General features: G+C 37.7%; 1 protein-coding gene across 1 annotated transcript in view; it reads left to right on the forward strand.

The window, feature by feature from the left end:
* Positions 1-18,130, forward strand: part of LOC109064969 (transmembrane protein FAM155A-like) — a 90,312-nt gene that overhangs the window by 60,316 nt on the left and 11,866 nt on the right. The gene's annotated exons all lie outside the window — the stretch shown is intronic.

The following is an 18,130-nucleotide window of genomic DNA, read 5'->3' on the forward strand; positions in this document are numbered from 1 at the left end:
GATGAATTATTTTGATAAATAAAAAGTTATAAAGGAGCATTCTTTTGCTGAATTTTTTAGTAATAGTAAATAAATTGTAAATGCAGCTTTGAGTATAAGAGACTTCTTTAAAAAACAAGTGTTACTGATCCCAAAAATTTGAACGTGTGTGTGTGTGTGTGCTCTATCTTTAGTAGTAGCTGCCTGGTTGACATCTCGGTATGAATGAGAAAAACATTACCTGCAGCTCAGTCTGTCTTCCCATCTTCCCTGCCACTCCAACTCTACGGCATGATTTTAAAATCAAGTTCGGTCAGAAATCTCAGAGTAATCTTTGATTAGCCGAATCTTTCCAAATCACAACAATGAATCCCTCTGTTTTTTGGTATAGTTTCCCTCTAAGTGTCCTCGCTCTCTGTGTGATCTTATATTTCTGTCCTCTCTGCATGTGTATGTGTGTTTACATTCAGATCTGTCACTAAGGGTTCAAGGAGATAGTATTGTTCTTTCTAAATTACCGTTATAGATCCAGCAGCAGGAGTCTGACTTGTTTGGCCACCTTCCAGTTTCTCCATCCTCTCTAGCATTTTTCTGTATTCCTCTCTGTCTGTCCCACATTGGGGGATAAACCTGCCATCACTGAGGAAACACTCCTGCAGGATGGAGATTTAATTAGTGGGTCCTTGAAATCAGCCAAGACCAGAGATGCCCAAGCTGAAGCTAGCAGGTGCTGTGAAAAAGAATCCACACAGACACTAGCTAACACCAGTGAAGACACACTGCACACAGTACTACACTCTTACCTCAGGAAACAAATAAACATTAATGCCAATTAAGGGGGCTACAGCATATGGGAAAATCTTCATGTACTGATTTTTATATATGATTTAATTTTTTTTTTTTTTTTTTTTTTTGCCAGGGAAATCAAAAGGATGTGACATTTATGCTCCCGAGAGCCTTTCTTTCATTCTGACACATAAAACAAATGCTTATACAATGTTTGGGTTGGGATGGGCGATCTTTTGATTTTATATTGTGATCAATCTCAAAGACATCTACGATCTACTTTTTAAGTGAACCGTAGAGATTGTGATCTTTTATTCCTATTAAATGACTGGCTGGTCAAATTATATCACTTGTCTCTATCATGTGTCTTTCATGCATGGTGACGTACTTAAAAAAAACAATTAAATGTGAACTAGCAGTAGTACTGCGATGAATCAAATTTTAGTTTTCATTTTTTTAGTTGTGCCACAAGCTGTTTTAATCATTTCAAGCAGTGTGCTTACACCTCTCCTAAACTTAACATCTAAATCAGTCCAATCATGCAAAGTGACTGTGGCACTGCATTTATTTGATCTTCTGTGGGACATGGTTTATTTAAAAAAAAAAAAAATAAATAAATAAAAACTAAGAGCTAAACATGAACAAGCAAAGTATATGTGGAGTTTAAGGCACACACCTAAATGGTCAAATATAATATGTCAAAACGTCTGATTTGGCGAGTATTTACATACAGTTATGTTTTAAGTGAATATAAACAATTAGGAAAGAAATCAAATGTGTGTCATTATATTAGATCCCTGCGTTCAGTCATAAAGAGACAGCAGCCTAATAAACCTACTGCTGCCTGTGTCATTAATGTTAATCAAACAACAAAATACAGAGACAAACACTCACTGCTCTTGAATTCATCACCTTCTAACCTTAATAAGAATCAGTGTATATTTGATTTATACAGTGTTTTAAAATTCAAGTCACCTTTATTTATATAGTGCTTTTAACAATACAGATTGTGTCAAAGCACTTTACAGTATTAAATAAGAAAATAATGTGTCAACCCACATAGCAAATGTCTTCTGGACCAGATCCGGGCCACACAATCACTTTTCCCTCGGTCCAAGTGCCACAAAGAATGACGGCCCTGAAGTGGCCCAGAACTGGATTACAGACAAGGGCCACACATGGGCCATAACCGGGCCAAAACTCAGCCAGTTAATCACCCTGAACTGTCCCTGAACTGGGCCAAAACAGGTTTTATTATTGGTGCCAATTCCCAGCCTTAAGTAAACCAGAATCCCCAAATCTGAGCCACACCTGAGCCTTATATAGCCCAGACCCAACACAGACAGCAAGCAGTTTGTTGGATTTCATGCGGGCCAGATGTGGGCCGGATCTGGACCAACACTATATTGCTGTCTGGGAATACAGAATCTTAATATTTCAGATTATTGCCTTGTATATTACTATAATCACAATTATTCATTTTGTGACATGCTTTGGTAAAACCAGACAGCAACATAGTGTTGGCCCAGATCCGGCCCACATCTGTACATTAATGTACACACAAACTATGCCAATAAAGTACATTAAACTGAATAGAAAATCAGACTTAAAACTCACACATCATGTAACTGTGCAATTAAAAAAATAAAAAAAAACTTTTGCATTGATTTTTCTATTTATTTTTATAAAGAACAAATCAACCAATAAAGAGTGAGTATATAAAGAATGCATTCTAAAAGAGAAACGTAACAGATAGACACATGTAACTTAATCATAATAATTTATTACAGGTGTGTCAAAGAGCAGTACCACAGTAGTCCAAATGACGATACATTGCAGTTGCAGTCCTCTCTGGCAGAATATAATAGTAGTGCGAGGAGCAGGGAATAATCTAAATTGTTAAACGCTGAAAATACTATCCCGATCCACTCCGTTAAGGCGCGCATTTCTCATTTAAAACACGCATCACCGGAAACACGGCATGTCACAATCTACGACGAAACCGGCGAGAGCCAATGAGCGTTTGATATCGCTGCCGTAAAACTTGTTGTAAAACTTATTAACGGCACATTTTTCAATTGTTACTATAGCTACAGAGGAAGGAGATGCATATCGCCGATGAATGCAGTTTGAATTTGGATCTGTTCTGTTCCTCACACCAAGCATCACATGGATACAGAGGATTTAAATAAAAAATAAAATACTTTCATGATCATTTTATTTAATGCTTGTGCATGACAGCATACTAATAATAATGATGTGCCTTATGGTAAACCAAATAATTATTACATGATGGTTAAAAGATCTCTCTCTCTCTCTCTCTATCTCTCTCTCTCTCTCTCTCTCTCTCTCTCTCTCTCTCTCTCTCTTTTCATGTAAGGATTCTAAGATTATTTGTAGCTACCAAGAATAATAATATAAAATTTAATAAAATTTTAATTAATATTATTTTATTTAGAATGTTTCATTCTGTTTTGATTTGCCATTTCAATGTTTCATTCTGTTTTGATTTGCCATTTCAAAGACTACATATTAACAATACTACACTTCGTTAAAACTGTATGTGATCATTAAACCATTATCATGCATCTTGTTTATCATGGGTCACATAATATGCTGCCAGATCATAGCCTGATTTGGGCCACATATCACCTGACTGATCTGGGCCACACTCCTCCCACCAACAATCGGCCCTCATATTGTTTGCCGGATCCCCGCCCTGCCGTCATTGCAACACATGTCCCAGCTCTGGCTGAGAGGGTACATGCCATTGCCGACAGGAGGCCAGCAGTGCCAGCTTGAGGCCACATTTGGGCCAAGTCCGTTTGCTATGTGGGAATAATGCAAAATGACAATAGTAAACATTCAATTTTCAGTTAAAGGCAGTTCATCATTGAATTCAGTGATGTCGTCATCATCGAGCTCAGTTCAGTTTAAATAGAATGTGCAATCAAGTCGACGATATCGCTGGATATTTAGTTTAACTCAGGCTTTAATGTCCATTTTGGTTGTTTAATGCAATACTGTGTTTTAAATCTTTCAAATAGGTAAGTCATAGGCTTGTTCCACTCTGGATATTCTCAATAGTACGTCTCAAAATAGGGGAAAATCGCAATTCAGATCGTGGATCGTGATTTTGTATGATAAGATCGTGATATGATATTTTGGTAAGATCGCCTACCCCTTGTTCGTGTTAATGATGAAAGGCTTATGTACTGCAGTGGTTCCCAATCCTGGTCCTGGAGAACCCCCAACACTGCAACACTGGAAGTCATGGCCTAATGGTTAGAGAGTTTTGACTCCTAACCCTAAGGTTGTAGGTTCAAGTCTCGGGCAGGCAATACCACGACTGAGGTGCCCTTGAGCAAGGCACCGAACCCCCAACTGCTCCCCGTGCACCGCAGCATAAATGGCTGCCCACTGCTCCGGGTGTGTGTTCACCTTGTGTGTGTGTTCACTGCTGTGTGTGTGCACTTTGGATGGGTTAAATCCAGAGCACGAATTCTGAGTATGTGTCACCATACTTGGCTGTATGTCATGTCACTTTCACTTTCGTCACTTTCAATTTCATTTTAGATGCCTCCCTATTCAAACACACCTGATTCAACTCATCAGCTCATTAGTGAAGACACCAAGCCCTTAAATGTGTGTGTCAGATAAGAGAGACACCAAAAGCTTGCAGTGTTGGGGGTTCTCCAGGACCAGTATTGGGAACCACTGCTGTACTGTAATCATAATGTCGATGGGCATTGCAAAGAAAAGCGATTAATTCAAAGTCTCACATAGGATCTACATAGTCTGTACTCTCAGATATACTTTATAATCAAACTAAACAAATTACCTCATCTGTCGACATGATGCCGGTGAATTGCAGCGCTTGTGCAAACATATCCACATCACTATGGTCAGATGGTTTTTTAACTACTTTTTTTAACACTTACTTATTTTTGTTGTAAGCTTATTTTGTTATTGAGAGGAAACCATGCAGCAAATATTTACAGGTTCATCCAAACACTGCTCTCAAAAGTGTGGATGATGTCTGAATGTTAACAGTATATCACTTCATGTGTGTTCTGAGGATGAACAAAATATTTATTGGTTTGAAACGACAGAAGGTGAGTAAATTATGACATTTTTCTTTTGGTGAAATGCCTATTACTAAGTATTAAATATTGTATATAATTGTAGCTAACTATAGTGGTACCAAATGATGCATGAACAGCTAAACACAAAAGTAAGTTGAGAAATTATCTGTTGCATTATTCTTTGAAATGACAACCCTGTGGGCAATTGATGTTGAAAATACATCAAACTCACATCAAAATTGACATTAATAAAACAGGTCAAATATGCAAATCAAAATGACGTCAAAAACTTGACATGACATTGATTTGATGTCAATTGAATGTCAAACAGGTTGTCTTACATATACAATAAACCAATTTCAATGTGGGATCAGTGTGCCGTCCAAACTGAAATTAAATTGATGTTACAGCATCTTGATCAAGACTTGACTATTATTTGATGTCAAATTGATATAAAGGTGCATGCTGGGAAGTTGTTCACTAGTTGGTCATATGTTGGACAAACAAACAAGCAAGCAAACAAAAACACCTTAAGGTAAAGATTTAGACTGGATCTGTTTAGTTTTTACAGTTTACATTTAAGGGCCACGAGATAGATATGGACTTAGCTAATCGGGTTAAAATACAAACCCGATTCCAAAAAAGTTGGGACACTGTACAAATTGTGAATAAAAACCGAATGCAATGATGTGGAAGTTTCAAATTTCAATATTTTATTCAGAACACAACATAGATGACATATCAAATGTTTAAATTGAGAAAATTTATCATTTTAAGGGTAAAAATAAGTTGATTTTAAATTTCATGGCATCAACACATCTCAAAAAAGTTGGGACAAGGCCATGTTTACCACTTTGTGGCATCCCCTCTTCTTTTATAACAGTCTGCAAACGTCTGGGGACTGAGGAGACAAGTTGATCAAGTTTAGGAATAGGAATGTTGTCCCATTCTTGTCTAATACAGGCTTCTAGTTGCTCAACTGTCTTAGGTCTTCTTTGTCGCATCTTCCTCTTTATGATGCACCAAATGTTTTCTATGGATGAAAGATCTGGACTGCAGGCTGGCCATTTCAGTACCCCGATCCTTCTTCTACGCAGCCATGATGTTGTAATTGATGCAGTATGTGGTCTGGCATTGTCATGTTGGAAAATGCAAGGTCTTCCCTGAAAGAGACGACATCTGGATGGGAGCATATGTTGTTCTAGAACTTGGATATACCTTTCAGCATTGATGGTGGCTTTCCAGATGTGTAAGCTGCCCATGCCACATGCACTCATGCAACCCCATACCATCAAAGATGCAGGCTTCTGAACTGAGCGCTGATAACAACTTGGATTGTCCTTGTCCTCTTTAGTCTGGATGACATGGCGTCCCAGTTTTCCAAAAAAGAACTTCAAATTTTGATTAGTCTGACCACAGAACAGTTTTCCACTTTGCCACAGTCCATTTTAAATGAGCCTTGGCCCAGAGAAAACGGTTGCGCTTCTAGATCATGTTTAGATATGGCTTCTTTTTTGACCTATAGAGCTTTAGCCGGCAACGGCGAATGGCACGGTGGATTCTGTTCACCAACAATGTTTTCTGGAAGTATTCCTGAGCCCATGTTGTGATATCCATTACAGTAGCATTCCTGTATGTGATGCAGTGCCTTCTAAGGGCCCGAAGATCACGGGCATCCAGTATGGTTTTCCGGCCTTGACCCTTACGCACAGAGATTGTTCCAGATTCTCTGAATCTTTGGATGATATTATGCACTGTAGATGATGATAACTTCAAACTCTTTGCAATTTTTCTCTGAGAAACTCCTTTCTGATATTGCTCCACTATTTTTCACCACAGCATTGGGGGAATTGGTGATCCTCTGCCCATCTTGACTTCTGAGAGGCACTGCCACTCTGAGAGGCTCTTTTTATACCCAATCATGTTGCCAATTGACCTAATAAGTTGCAAATTGGTCCTCCAGCTGTTCCTTATATGTACATTTAACTTTTCTGGCCTCTTATTGCTACCTGTCCCAACTTTTTTTGGAATGTGTAGCTCTCATGAAATCCAAATCCATGAAATCCAAAATCACCCAGTATTTGGCATGACATTTCAAAATGTCCATTCCTTTTTTACTCACAATTTGTGCAGTGTCCCAACTTTTTTGGAATCAGGTTTGTATTAAATCTAATTGTATATACAAAGCTCTATAAGGACCTGTATGTTATTATTCAGTTTTCAGTTTAGAAGTATTAGTAATAGTAGTAAAAAAAAAAAAATCACAAGAACAACTGATATGCCGGCAACTGCACAATGTGGGTGAAAATATGGTATTATTTTCATAGACTGTTATAGTTCACAAAAATTTTAATTCTGTCATGTACTCACCCTCAAGTTTTTCCAAACTTGTATGAATTTATGTCTTTTGTTGAACACAAAAGAATATATTTTAAAGAATGTTGGTAACCAAACTGTTGCTGGTAGCCATTGACTTCCATAGTATTTATTTCCATACTGTGTCATGTTTTCTTTCAATTATCATAGATTTTGTATTTATTTATTTTTTTTGGAACTGATTTGTCAAACATCGATCTGAGCGAATACACCTCAGTTTCTGAGTGAAAAAAAGCATTATTTATGGATAATTTTAGCAATTTTCTCTCAAAAACCAATGACATTCACTTTCTTAACTCGTGTAAGTAGTAGCAACTTTGAATGAATCCTATGCACTTTGGGCTTATGACTGATGTTGAGACTCCATGACAAAAAGATCTGATTTGCGAGCACTTTCTCTAAGGCCACTTCAGAATTAAGTAGTCTGCAGCTATGAAGAACAACCTAAATGAGTATCTGGATTGGTGTGTTCCACTCCAGATTTACCATCATTACTGCCATGTTTAGCAACATGAGTCATGGTATGAGTATGAGCCTATTCATAAATCCCCTACTGAACCACCTCTTTTAAATCATCTCAGGCTACATCATCGCAACACATTTAAAGCCTTTAAATTTCAATAGGAAATCCACAAGTGACAATTTTCTATAAAAAAATCTAACAAATGAAACATGTTATAAAAATGGAATGTAGTGTTTGGACCAATCAGACACACAATTATTAATTATATTTAATGAATAATCCAGCAAACCCCCTCTCCCAAAAAAAAAAAAAAAACCACTACTAAAAGATCCACTACCAAAAACTCAACACCAACAAACAACCCAAAAAGGCAGAAAAGGTGACATGGCAAGCAATGGCAAATCATCTGATAACACTGGTTTTATTGCTCAAAGGAATTCAGGCAGAGCTCTATTTCCCCATAGGATAGACACATAATGCCCATAAAAATGGACTCTATAAATCATTCATATAAAACCTTCTAGGAATGAACATGCCTATCTCCGGGACTTTGTGTGTATGATTATTATTTTCTTGTATATTGTCTGGTATTGTATACTGTTTAGTGCATGATTAAAATACCATGTTCGAAGACAAAGATTCATAAACTTTCCCTCCGAATGTTTAAGTCACCACTGGCTCATTGACCCCCTGGAGGTGTGTCCTCCATAGAAGTTAAAAGACCTCACATCAGTGACCCGCTCCTCACGTCTCTCTTCTTCGGTGCTTTTACCTTCTTGCCTCTTGGACATCCAGTCTGACCATAACCCACGGGGCCTCCCCCACACCGGCAGGACATCAAAGTTGCAGCAAGCCATGTTCCAACTTTTCACCTGGCAGAGAACTCTCCCAATCACCACAGATTCAGAGTAACATCTTTGGAGTAACATCACTCTTTAAACCTGGAAGAATGTGATCACAATTCCAACACCACCAAACCTTCAAACCATCAAGACTTTTAGTTAATAATTTTACATGTCTCTTTTAAATTAATTGCCACAGTATAGGACATACAGGTCCTTCTCAAAAAATTAGCATATTGTGAAAAAGTTCATTATTTTCCATAATGTAATGATAAAAATTAAACTTTCATATATTTTAAATTCATTGCACACCAACAGAAATATTTCAGGTCTTTTATTGTTTTAATACTGATGATTTTGGCATACAGCTTATGAAAACCCAAAATTCCTATCTCAAAAAATTTGCATATCATGAAAAGGTTCTCTAAACGAGCTATTAACCTAATCATCTGAATCAACTAATTAACTCTAAACACCTGCAAAAGATTCCTGAGGCTTTTAAAAACTCCCAGCCTGGTTCATTACTCAAAACCGCAATCATGGTTAAGACTGCCGACCTGACTGCTGTCCAGAAGGCCATCATTGACACCCTCAAGCGAGAGGGTAAGACACAGAAAGAAATTTCTGAACAAATAGGCTGTTCCCAGAGTGCTGTATCAAGGCACCTCAGTGGGAAGTCTGTGGGAAGGAAAAAGTGTGGCAAAAAACGCTGCACAACGAGAAGAGGTGACCGGACCCTGAGGAAGATTGTGGAGAAGGACCGATTCCAGACCTTGGGGGACCTGCGGAAGCAGTGGACTGAGTCTGGAGTAGAAACATCCAGAGCCACCGTGCACAGGCGTGTGCTTTTGAACCAGAAACAGTGGCAGAAGCGCCTGACCTGGGCTACAGAGAAGCAGCACTGGACTGTTGCTCAGTGGTCCAAAGTACTTTTTTTTTCGGATGAAAGCAAATTTTGCATGTCATTCGGAAATCAAGGTGCCAGAGTCTGGAGGAAGACTGGGGAGAAGGAAATGCCAAAATGCCTGAAGTCCAGTGTCAAGTACCCACAGTCAGTGATGGTCTGGGGTGCCATGTCAGCTGCTGGTGTTGGTCCACTTGTTTTTTATCAAGGGCAGGGTCGATGCAGCTAGCTATCAGGAGATTTTGGAGCACTTCATGCTTCCATCTGCTGAAAAGCTTTATGGAGATGAAGATTTCGTTTTTCAGCACGACCTGGCACCTGCTCACAGTGCCAAAACCACTGGTAAATGGTTTACTGACCATGGTATTACTGTGCTCAATTGGCCTGCCAACTCTCCTGACCTGAACCCCATAGAGAATCTGTGGGATATTGTGAAGAGAAAGTTGAGAGACGCAAGACCCAACACTCTGGATGAGCTTAAGGCCGCTATCGAAGCATCCTGGGCCTCCATAACACCTCAGCAGTGCCACAGGCTGATTGCCTCCATGCCACGCCGCATTGAAGCAGTCATTTCTGCAAAGGGATTCCCGACCAAGTATTGAGTGCATAACTGAACATAATTATTTGAAGGTTGACTTTTTTTATATTAACACACCACACTTTTCTTTTATTGGTCGGATGAAAAATGCTAATTTTTTGAGATAGGAATTTTGGGTTTTCATGAGCTGTATGCCAAAATCATCAGTATTAAAACAATAAAAGACCTGAAATATTTCAGTTGGTGTGCAATGAATCTAAAATATATGAAAGTTTAATTTTTATCATTACATTATGGAAAAGAATGAACTTTTTCACAATATGCTAATTTTTTGAGAAGGACCTGTATATGACATATATTGGCCTACTGTGACAAACAGAGTAATGTTGGTTATTTGCAGGGAGGTACAAAATTCTGCAATTCTTTAATTATTATTCAATGCTGCTGGTCAATTAAGTGAAAGTGAAAGTGAAAGTGATGTGACATACAGCCAAGTAGGGTGACCCATACTCAGAATTCGTGCTCTGCTTTTAACCCATCCAAAGTGCACACATAGAGCATTGAACACACACACACACCGTGACCACACACCCGGAGCAGTGGGCAGCCATTTATGCTGCAGCACCCGGGGAGCAGTTGGGGGTTCGGTGCCTTGCTCAAGGGCAGATCAGTCGTGGTATTGAAGGTGGAGAGAGCGCTGTACATTCACTCCCCCCACCTACAATTCCTGCTGGCCCGAGACTCTAACTTGCAACCCTTGGATTGCAAGTCCAACACTCTAACCGTTAGGCCACGACTTCCCCCGAACATGTTAACACAACATGAACACATGTCGCTGATTATCAGACAAAGCAGAAAAGTATATACACATCAATTTTCTTTCTTCCCTCTTGGCAAACAGCATGCACACTTCTGGTCCCCCTAGATGGGTGAAAAAGAATGAGACAGAGGTGGGAGGGTGGCAGTTGGTTTCAAGATGCACACCAAACTCCTTATTCCTAGAAGACTGCTTTCAAGAAAACAACTTGTGTGAGCATGCCTGGGACCAAACACTCACATACTTGCATACTCACGAGAGAGTGGGGGAGTCATCAGCTCTGCTTTTCAATCTAAATGCAAATGAAGAACAGGAACTCATGAGCAACAGGACAGAAGAAAAAACAAAAGAGAAAAAGCATAAGATTAAGAAACACTTGTGTCATCATGTATGTTTTAGATTATGTAAGTGTGCATAGTTCTTGTGAGTTTATGTTGTGCTCAATAAAAGACTTTCCATGGATGTGTGCTTTTCTGCTCTTTTTTTCTTTTTAATGAGCTGCTGATGTCATTACGGTGAGGTGTATGCATCACTGCGTCCTCAATTGGCTGAAACCATAGTGATGAGGCAATCCACATGCACTCAGCGGTCACGTCAGGCTGTGAAATGAAGATGCAGTTCTGTCAGAGCAGGAGCCATCCAGAGATGGTTTAGAATGTTGTCCTTTCCTTTCCTTTCCTTTCCTTTCCTTTCCTTTCCTTTCCTTTCCTTTCCTTTCCTTTCCTTTCCTTTCCTTTCCTTTCCTTTCCTTTTTTTGCCATTTCCATTTTTTTTGGACTACTGTAGTCAAATTTGGGTGCACTGATAAAAATGTTTTTGTGGAGAAGTAAATACTATGAAAAAAAACAAATGCAATTTCTACTTTAAATAATTTAGGTCAGGCAAGAATTTAAAAAAGAAAGTAAATTCTATATTAGTACTCAATTTAAGCATGTAGAAATTAAAGTAAGATCTTATACACTAAGTATATTTTACTTGGAATTGGTTATGTTTACAAGGATTCTTTAAGTAAATATGAAAGTTATGATCCCATTGTTCCCATCATGCACGGGGGCATGAATAATTAATAAGGTTAAATTTTTCACTGTTTTCTAGTTCTGTTTACACTGTTTTATGGTTGCTTTTTTTTTGTGAGCTTTGTGAGGAAACTTGCTGTTTTGTGACATCTGAAGTTCATTTTCTACTCAAAATGACCCATTAATACTCATAACACATTCCACTGATTGTTACCGTCATTGTGTATTTTGCAACAAGTATTGAGGTCACTGTGTTCATTTGATTAATAACTATACTGAGTAAACATATTATCTTAAAAAGGATAGTGAGCCGTCTACTTGCTTACTTACGTTTGTAAGTGAACTACATGCTTTAATAACATGATTTTTTTTTTCAGTACAGTGTTTGAAAAAAAGTTTACAAACCATGACTGAGTTAAATGTACTTGAGTATTGCAGAGTAAACTTAAAATAATTAAAGGCACAATATGTAAGTTTTTGCCGATAGAGGGCGCGTATTCAAAACAAAGGCGTAGTTTGATGATGCTGTCACTGAGTGTGGAATCATGGGAGTTGAAAAAAAAAAGCAGCACTGTTTTATCACACTAGATACATTTGAAAGTTCTGTTACAATGCTACTCTGTGCGGTCGTCACCTGTCTAATAAAACGCATAACATATTAAAGCGTCTTTGGTGTTTCCATGTTTTCTACAAAGCAAAACCGGAAAACGAGGGTGTGTGACATCATTTGGCAGGTGACACAATGACACAGTGGACACAGTTCGTGTCACTACTTAAAATTGCTTATTTCTCTGGTATTAAACATTCTTTGAAACATTTGTGATAATGTAAGTACACAAGTCAGCAAAATATATAACACTGTTCTGGTGGTTTTTGGATATTTTAATAAAAAAATCTTACATATTGTGCCTTTAAGTAGAAATTAATCATCAAACTCTAACTGGCAATGTTAAATTTATGTATTTCCTTTGCTTATTTTACATAACTAATTTTACAAGTAGATTCTATTAAATTCCATACTTAAATTTTACTTTAAAGGTGCCATGTGTAAAAATTGAGGTAAAAATATCCAAAAAATGACCTACACGCATCAAAAGAATGAGAAGAAATAAGGGCGATGATGTCATTAAAAAAATGTCAAGTTATAGTTCTGCAGAGATATCAACCTTAATTAGCATTAGCATTACTAGCCACGGCCCGACAGGTGTCGTAATACCAGTTTCGGCCATGGGAGGCGGTATGCGGGCAACATAACCACCAGCCAACCTGCAATACACGAATAACTCGCACGGGCTTGTGGGCGTACTTGAACCTGATGTCAGTCGTGTGGAAAGTACAGCCCACTACTTCATTTCAGTTCAGGGAAGAGAGCGGAAGGATGGCTGAAGCCCTTGGCAACAGACACCTACCACCACCACCCGCTACAGGGAAACAACCGCGCTCGGAATCACAAATCAAATCCGATAAGAAAAGGAGCCGAACCAGAGAAAACATCGGCACTGCTTTCCATCGCTGGAGACAACTGATGGACTTGAGGTTCGACTCCGAACTTGCAACATTTCTTTTGGATTGGTAAGTAAGATGCTGTTAGTATTTCGCTAGAAGTTTGTTTTATATGTTTGCGTATTTTTTTTCGGGAAGTTATAACATAGAAATATATCGAAGGCTGTTCGATAAACGTGCTAATGTTAGCGATGGCTAACCGTAGCTGCGTTTGATAATTAGCTAGCTATAACTTACCCACAGATCCGTTCCTGTTTTCACCTGTTATCTACCAAAGCCCGTCTCTACCAGGCTGATGCTAAAATGTAACATTACCTAAGAAGCTTGAAATGTCTTCGATGATAATGAACCCGAGAGAGAGAGAGAGAGAGAGAGCGCCCCGGCTGCACGCGCACTCACTCACTATATTCAGAGCGGTCAAGTTTTTGCTAATGAAAATCAAACTTGATATATGCTGCTAAATTAGCATCAGGCGGGCAGCATACGTAACACTCTAAAAGAGTCAATTGCGTGTGTCTCACGGTGAATGCTTGAGAGTTGGCAGCTCTGGTTACGTTGATTGGCGCTAGCTTGGTCAACATCAGCTGTCTGATGTTGAACAATGATGTTGACAGAATGCTGTCTGTCAAATTAATTTAATTCAAATAATGTGTATATACAACTCAAAATGTAATATGAACAAAACGAATATGAACATATTCACTGGTAAAGGTGAAGGGGAGTAGCTTGAAGATGTCATGTTTCAAAATCACTTGACATCACCCAACGTTCCTCTGGAGGCAAAACGTCCTCTTAGGCTTCGGCTATGGCTCTAGGGTTGTTGTGAAGGTAGGGGCGGAGCATAGAGGCTATGCTGTTTCTCGTTTGTTACTCTAGAGTAGACCAATTCACTTTATTGAGGCATACTGCCCCCATCTGGTATGGAATGTGGAGTATGACTTGATTTTTTTGCCAGACATGACACATGGCACCTTTAAAAATATGTGTGCAAAAATAAAAATGTATTAAACTTTACTTCTTCTTGTTTTTTGTTTTTTTCAGTGTAAATGTATAAAGGTTGTTTTTGTTCTCTTTGTGTGTTAATGAATTACCAAATTCTTCTCAGTGAGAAAAATAAAATAAAATAAAATAAAATAAAATAAATTGCCTGATTTGGCAAACCAGCTGAAAAATAACCAATTATGAGAATCTGACTCTGCACCATATTTACAAATAAGCCCTAAGTGAGAGTTACAAAGCCACAGAAAGATTTGTTTACCATTTATTGTGGGTCTATGTTGAGGTTGTATATGATGCCCTCAGAAACAAGCTGCTCATTATCAGTAAAAGATGTTCATTGGTTCTGAATCATTTACTTGTCTAATACACCTTGAGATCCTCTAATAAAACAAATATTTCAGGATTACTGAAGTACGGTACTTATTAACTGAATGTAGCATGTGTTAAAAACATTACATAAAATAGAATGCATAGAATGAAAATTTCTTAAACACACAAGATGACAATATACTTTTAAAAGAAAATTTCATAAGGAAGTAAATAATATTTTGGTTTCTCTATTTATGTCCTGTTCCTTCTCTCACAAACGCTTATTGCTTTTTCCAACACGCTTTTGATGAATCAAAGTGGCCAATGCATAATAAAATCCATCATTTATTTTTGAGTTTATGAATGTCTGTGTGAGTATATATATGTGTGCTGGAAGGAGAGATAGAGAGAGATGCTCTTTTGCAGATGGCTCATATTTCTCCCCTCCAGTTGTGAATCTCGGCCCACAGCCGAAACACATAAGCAGCTTCCAGATTAATAAATAAGCGGGCAATTAATTGGCACCAATTAAATATTGAAATGCAGCAGTTGTTTACAGAAAAATGACTGGAGCTACAAATTGGGACATTAAGCTCCACTATAAGACAGGATGTTATCTCATTTTACAGATTCATTTGGCAAGCATCAGTCGTCTTTTCATGTGATTATTTTGTTACAGCAACTTCAGTTTCACTGTGTATCATGGCATTATGTGTCATTTAATGTGTTATTTTTTTATGAAAAAGAACATGTCTTGTGGCCATCCCATACGCAAATGTGATATATGTGCCGTCTGCCTGTCTGTCTATCCATCCATCCATCCATCCATCCATCCATCCATCTATCTATATTTCTTGTAAAAAAAAATATCATATAGATATTATTGATATATTTACATACATCAATTTTACTATGAGAATTTTATAAAAAATTATAATTTATATCTGTCCAGAGAATGTAACACAAGTAAAAATTATATATAGTCTTATTGGTAGCATCTAATGACAGTTTCACTCTTGATATATAGGGCAATATTGCTCATATGTCATATAGTGTCTGTATTATTTGACTAAACCAAAAATCTGTGACACATTAAACCTCAAAAACATATTGTATTATATAGTAGCAGTGTCAAGATTTGGCTGGTTATCATGGTCCAGTTAGATTCTACACCAGGGAACTCCAGCCTTGCTCCTGGAGAGCTACCATCCTGCAGACTTCAGTTCCAACCCTGCTCCACCTTGATTAGCTGGTTCAGGTGTGTTTGATTCAGGTTGGAGCTGAAATCTGTAGGACGGTAGCTCTCCAGGAGCAGGGTTGGAGACCACTGCTCTACACCATCTGGTTCCAAAAAAAACTCTTTGCAAGCAACATATAAATCACTAATATATTGTTACTTTTCAGTAGATGGCTTACCAATTACATTTTAAAAGAGTGAAGATCTCCAGAAGGTCCTGTAATGATTTTAACTTGACTTGAACTGTTTTAGTTGCTCTTTGGGCTTTTTCATACTTAAGGACTTTGTGGGTGTGATTTCAAGCAGCATTGGTATCCAATCCAATTAGAGCCAGCAGGGCTGTCCATGTAGCAGACTAAGAGACATAAGGCTGTCCTGTACACCACTCCCTAATTGGAATTAATGAGGAAAACACCATGTGAATACCGCCTCTCAAACTTTTTGTTGTCCGCAAGAAGCAACTGTGGGAACACATTTACAGTGATTGAGACAAAATACATTTCTGATGAATACTAAAAGACTATACTTTGCTTATTTATTGTTGACTTAATGCGCCACTAGTCGAGCAGCCTAAATTGAAAAAGTGCCATGATCAAAGCTCAGAGAATCAGTTGAAATCATAAAAGTGGGTGCTTTTGAAATTCACAAATCCATTTTAAAGTTTTACCTACACTCGTGTTGTGCCTTTGTACAATATTTGTCAGCTTTATGCAAAGTGTCAAAATGTAATTACAATTCACATAATTGAGACATTATTGAACTGTTAAATATTCTGAAACGTTTAGAGAAAGATACATTTTTCATAGCTAACACTTCAAAAACGAAACAAGGGGAAAATATAGGGCTTTGATCTTTGGTATTTATTAAGGCCTAATTGAAGGAATTCTCTCTTAAACACCACAGAAGCTCTTTGAAGCTCACTACTACCATTTAACAGTTTTTTGAATAACCTTTATCTTCACCTTTTTGGCTTGAAAATACATATTCGAGTCTGACAGGTTGAGAGGAGGGAGATTTCACATCTTGCTTGTTTTTGTTTGATTTGTAAACAATCACCATTGAAACTGTGGGAGGGTGCTAGTGTTTATCAGGCCTTCAGAGAAAAGTGATGCTGGTGACATTTTGGCAACCCTTGAGCCTACAGTAAGCAAGTGAAGGTTGCGGAGGGACAGAAAGTCACTATTTTGAGAACATAGCAAGAAGCTTAGACTAAATATTCAGCGAGAGGAAGGTGTGCAAATTTTTTGACTGCACCCAGGGCTGCAGCATGAGTCAGCAGCGCAGATGTCTGCTGCTAGCAATGCTCACATCTGGAGTGCCAAGGACACACAACAAATGTCATCAACATGTTGCTTCATCTGGCTTCAAGGGGGCAGAAAAACATAATCCTGATTAGTGGATCTAAACCAGCAGGGCTGTGTCAGAGGTTGTTAGTCATGTTATGCCAGCAACCAAAAACTGTAAATACAAATAAGGCCAGAAAATGATTTTTTTTTTCTTTTCTTTTTTTAAGCCAGAGCAAGGCCTCAGTGGACAGGCAAGAACAAGGCTCTTTTGACAGTAAAACAACTAAGCCTTACTGGCTCACACCGCTGTAAACATTAGCTCACAGTGAGGAGCATCTAATTTCATTTTATAGCATATGTGGTAGCTCTGAATGATATTATGCATTGTGCAAAGGTGAAGCATTTAATTTTCAAACAAATAATTACATTTTATTTACAAATAAATGAACATGGTTTAAGTTTCAATTTATATTTAATGCAATAATTATTTATTTTGTTTTAGAAATATGCTTAAAGTGTACGAGCATTTATTGTAAACAAAAATATACTTTATGCCATTTCTGTTAAGTCATGTATTTAAATATACTTATAATTACACATTTGTACAGTAATATGTAACACTAAATAACACACTAGGTACAATTACAATCAAGTACTTATAATCAAGAACTATAAACAGTACATGTGCTTTAGTATTCTAGTCAACACCACAAATAAGTGTCCTTATTTAAAGCATGAATAAATATAATAAAACATTGATTTAAAATGTCTGAAAGTAAAACTTTTCATTTGACATAATTACAATGTGCACTTTAGTCTCTTTAAGTACACTTAAGTAGCCTTACATTTTATTAATATTACATTATCTGCAAGTATAGTTTTGTTTTTATTAGGGATGCATATCAGCACAATATTTAATGTGCATCTCGTCAGTAAAGCCAGTTCTGTAATCAGCGGTAAATCTCTACACATGCTTTCACATGGAGCAGC

This window comes from Cyprinus carpio, chromosome A1 (genome assembly GCF_018340385.1).
Source record: "Cyprinus carpio isolate SPL01 chromosome A1, ASM1834038v1, whole genome shotgun sequence".
Classification (NCBI taxonomy): domain Eukaryota; kingdom Metazoa; phylum Chordata; class Actinopteri; order Cypriniformes; family Cyprinidae; genus Cyprinus; species Cyprinus carpio.